The sequence below is a fragment of the Meleagris gallopavo genome, chromosome 1, assembly GCF_000146605.3.
Source record: "Meleagris gallopavo isolate NT-WF06-2002-E0010 breed Aviagen turkey brand Nicholas breeding stock chromosome 1, Turkey_5.1, whole genome shotgun sequence".
NCBI classification, from domain to species: Eukaryota; Metazoa; Chordata; class Aves; order Galliformes; family Phasianidae; genus Meleagris; species Meleagris gallopavo.
Window position 1 is genome coordinate 47,566,777 of NC_015011.2, and position 4,604 is coordinate 47,571,380.

Below are 4,604 nucleotides of genomic sequence, written 5' to 3' on the forward strand. Positions count from 1 at the left end.
TTCTGTGGTATTAATTTCTGTATAGACTGTATCCTCATCTATAAAATAAAGGGAATGTTTCATACAAGCAGCTGTGAAGTTGCATTTATTGTCTGTAAATTGCTTTTAGTAATTGAGCTGAGGAGGTGGAAGGGAAGAAAGACAGTGAAGTAAAATGGGCTTGATTTTTTTTTTTTTAATTCGAAGAGAACTGCATTATTTGTTCATCTGATGTAGAGTTGATGGGGAAAGAAAAATGCTTTACCACAACCATCCTGAAACTAATTGTTAAATTTGTAATGGAAACAGACATTTCTGAGCATAGTGATGAAGGCAGCCATCTTGTTGGATAATAAGAGTCCAATTTAAAAAGAGAAACAATTATTATTGGAAATCCTGCAGCACTGCTCATATTTTTGTCTAGTTTGGGTCTGCTGAGTTTGAATGTCAGCCTTTACCTTCATGGCTGCCTTCACTCCTGAGTTCAGGTGAATAGACCCTATTTATGGGTAAAACTTTATGCTTTATGCTTATTGGCAAACACATTTATTGCAGGCTTTCTGGCTCAGCCCCATCTTTTGTGCTGGCACCACATTGTCATGTAGCTGGGGGTGGGTTTTGTTGCAGTCTGGCTGCTGGCTCTGTCCAGAAGGGGAGATTGAGCTGTGCCCTTGTGCCGCTTCAGTGTGCATGAGTTCAGCATGTGCAGCTTTTGGAAAACGGACTTGGTTAAAAATATATGTGTATTTAAAAAAAAAGAAAAAAAAAAGGAAAGCAAAAAAACATGAAGAGTTTTCTCCTGGGATAGAGAACTGAACCTGCTCACCAGATTCAGGCTAGTACCAGTGCTGCTGCACAGGAGGGGTGAGGTTTGTGTTGCCAGAAGTGAAAGGTGGGGAATGAAGGAAAGGTGGAAATGGGGCCCCCCTTTTTTGGCAGCAGTGAACTATTAGTCTCCTTCAGCTGTAATGTGAAACCTTGCCTTCAGCCTTCATTCTCAGCTCCCTCCCTTCCCCTCGCTCCTCTCATTCTTTCCCCAGGATCAGCTCATGTGTGCTTCCAGATGCTGATCCCATTTCCAAGCCGTACTTTCAAACGGGAAAGGGAAGAGGTTGAGTTTCACCACCTCGTCAGGAAGACAGCCTGTTGCTGTTAGGGTATTTGCTAATAATGTGAGCCTAAGGATGTTAAATGGCTTAAAGAGCAGTAGCCATATATCTGCCTCAGGCAAGGACAGCTGTGGGCATCAGCACATATGGGAATGGTGGCACGTGTGGCTGAGTTTGGTGTTGTATTTGGACCTGGGGGTCCTCGAGGTTTGGGGTGAAGCACGAGAGCAGGGTGGTATCTGGGTCCCCCTTTGGTGGGAGTAGCAGCAGCACAGCATGCAGCCAAGATGCAGAGGTAGGGCAGCAGACCAAACTCTTTGGCAAACGACCAAGGGACCTTGCTTCCACTGAATGGCGTGAACGGCGTTTCAGCTTCACTCTGCTTTTGTAGACCAGCGTCTCTGTGCCATTCCTTGCTGGTGGCAGGGAAGAGGCACGTGCAGTCTGATGAGATGCACGCCTATGTGTGCACTTAGCAGGGGCACGGCATGGGTCAGAGTGTGCATTTAGGAGATGGGATGGAGACGTCTCTTGGCCCTCAGTGATTGCTTTACAGCTACTGGAGCAGATCCTGTGCTGCCTACTGAGTTTTATAAAGCACGAGGGTGAAGATGATGTCACCAGGGGGTTGTTTGCCAAAAGCAGCAGGGTGTGGGGAGCCTTTGTGTGCATGGGCTGACCGAGTGGCCATACCTGGTGGGAAGGGCAGGTGGCAATTGGTGTGCGGCACAAATTAGAGATGTTTGTGCAGCTGTTTTCAAATAACAGTAGGGAGAGGTGGGGGAATTTGCTCCAATTTGAGAGTTGTTAAGAGATGTTTATCCTTCTGCTTCTTTTTTTTCTTTTTAAACATTTAAGCCTAAATTCTTCTTGTTGGTATTTGAAGACATTATGGGAAGAGAGGGATTACTGAGGGGCTGCTATGCTTTACAGGGTAAGATTATACACCGGGTGACTGTTACAGTGGATTTGTGTTCCGGCGGTGGAGTGCATAAAGGAAAGAACTGGTGTATTGATATTAAATAATGGTGCCACTGGATATGCTGAGCACAAAGTGGCTTTGTTTTCAGGGATATGTTTTATAAATCTGACACGCTTATAAGCCAGCTGCACTATTAAAGACAAAAGAAACACCCCACGTTTATAAGACAAGGGCAGTATAGAAAATGCTGTAAGTAATCTCAGAGAGAGGTATGGTTTTCCTCCATCCCCCACACTTGTTTGCAGGCCTGGGGCAGGTGTTGGAAAAGGAGCTGCGTGGTCAGGGTCCTCCCGGGAGCTGCTGCTGTTTTGCCTGATGCTGTGGGTGTCAGGTGGGGGTCACATGCAGGTGCGTGAGCTGCTGTTGGCTTCATCTCCTGTGCTGCTCAACCTGGCTCATGATCTTGGGTGTTACTGGGGCCTGGGGCCCTCTGCACGGCTGTGGCAGTCGTTCCGGTACCAGCAGGTGACGGCGTTGCAGCTGGCTCCAACAATGTCCCATTTGCCTTGCAGAGGGCAGAGGAATGCAGGGAAGGAGCAGGGCTCTGTTTGGAGCCGATGTGTCCTCAGGCTGAAAGTGCTGAGGGCGTGTTAGAGTTCATACGCCGGGCTGCAGTAATCACACAGCTCTGGAAGAGCAGGGGGAGGAGAGCACGTGAGGGTCACTTCCGATAGATTAGTGAAAGATGGGTATTGCGGTGCCAGCAGAAGACATCCTTCTGTGGAGGTTCCCAGCCAGGAAATACCTAAAAAAGCTCTCCCTGAGGGTGAGAGGAAAGCCCGATAGGTCTGTGCGGTAATTAATTGCCCAGATACCGCTGCAGGAGCAGCTTGCAGAAGGGAGTGGAGAGGGGGAAATGGGAATTTCCTGACTCTTGTAGCAAAGCTTTGACTGCAGAAGGAATTTCAGACACAATGAGTGGAAAGAAGAGCTAAGATTAATAGGTAGTCCCATCTTCTTTTGCACTGCCTGCTCCTGGATAGTGTTAGCTGAGCATCAGTTGAAGCAGCACAGAGCATGCTTGGGAACTGAAGGCATTAAGCAGAAAGGAGGAGTGAATCTGATTAGCTCTGCTCTTCGTGCATTAAGCAGAAAGACCGACTGAAACGTGATTGCAAACAGATAATAGCAGTTGTGCTCACGCAGCACACCACGACCCAGCGCATGGGGTGATGGATCCAACCATGTGATGGAGTTGTTCCTTGTAATTGAAGGCACTTGTTGTTCTGCTGAGGTTTCTGTCACACTTTCTCATTGCCCTGTTGGTTGCTGACTGCCATTTGGACTTGATGATCCCTGTGAGTCCATCCCAAGTCTGTCACAGCTCAGCCGTGCTATGTGTGCCCTGCTGAGTGCTCCATGTGCTGCCCATGGCTTCCCCGGCCCAAGGGCTGGCAGGAAGGGGTGCTGAGGCCAGAGAGTCCTTGCTATTTCTGCTGGCCCCTTGCTGCCTGCAGGTGACCAGATGCACTTTCCAATGGCCTCCAGCTGCGTGGATGGGTGGCTGCTAGCAGCACACGGTGCGGGTGGGAGGAGGAGGTGTTGATAGTCAGGAAAAATGCTCTGGGTACCACAGAGGGTAATGAACATCTCCTCTCACCGCTCTCCCCATGCATCAAAGCGCACTTAAAAAAAAAAAAGCGTTCATCTTTGACCCCCATTAATGGCTGGCTCGGGCTGTATGAGAGTTTTACGAGGCTGCTGCTGCTCCCACAGAGTTTAATTATTTAGTGTGTGAGGTAAAGGCTGGTGCCTGCTGAATCCCAGGGTTCAAGCCCTGCTGACCGGCCTGTGGGGTTGGTTACAGGCGCAGTCGGGCTGGGCATGAAGCCGTGTGCTGTGGGGATCCTGGTGGGATCCCGGGCTGCAGCTGCACGGCCCCCGGCAGGGCTGAACATGTCGTCCCTGCTCTATGCAAGCTCTGTGTCCTGACCTTCAAGGGCTTGATGGCCTGAGAGAGACCCAGCTGCTCTGCTGCTACCTCCTCCTGCATGCTGGATCTCCTCTTTCCTGCTCAGCATGGGCCTGTGGCCACCCTTGGGGTGTTTTGGAATCGATGCACTGTCCCCATTCACCCTGTTCTATTTCTTCCCTCTCCTCTGCCTCATCCCTTTCCTTTGCTGTGGGACTGATGTTCCAAGCCGTGCTGGGAGATGGGGTTGGGCTAAGGTGACAGACGGAGGGTGGAGGGGTGGAAGGGGCTTCCACTGGTAGATGGCACTTTGTGCCACCAACTTATTCTTTAATTTCTGATTATTATGGGCCTAGCTAAATCAACTGGATCTGCTAGACAAATGCCAGGTGCTCTGTGTCCTGTCTCCATATTCTACTCTGTTTTTCTATTTTTTTTTCCCCTGAAAATTAATAGGATTCTGCCCATTGATGATTAAAACATCGCCTGGAGTTTGGGAATGGATCAGATGCGTCAGTCAAATGCTACCACATTGCACCCAAAGAGAGGAATGCCATCCAGCTGGGGGTAGGGTCTGCTTTTTCTTTCCCCCCATCGGTGTGTAGACTTACTGAAAACCTTC

The 4,604-nt window shown here is 49.3% G+C and overlaps 1 protein-coding gene across 1 annotated transcript in view; it reads left to right on the top strand.

The window, feature by feature from the left end:
- Positions 1-4,422: 4,422 nt before the first annotated feature.
- The window catches only part of TCF20 (transcription factor 20), a 106,422-nt gene continuing 106,240 nt past the window's right edge, over positions 4,423-4,604 (top strand). The window contains exon 1 of the mRNA XM_010710305.3: positions 4,423-4,549. The gene's annotated coding sequence lies outside the window, so the exon portion shown is untranslated. The remainder of the gene's footprint in view (positions 4,550-4,604) is intronic.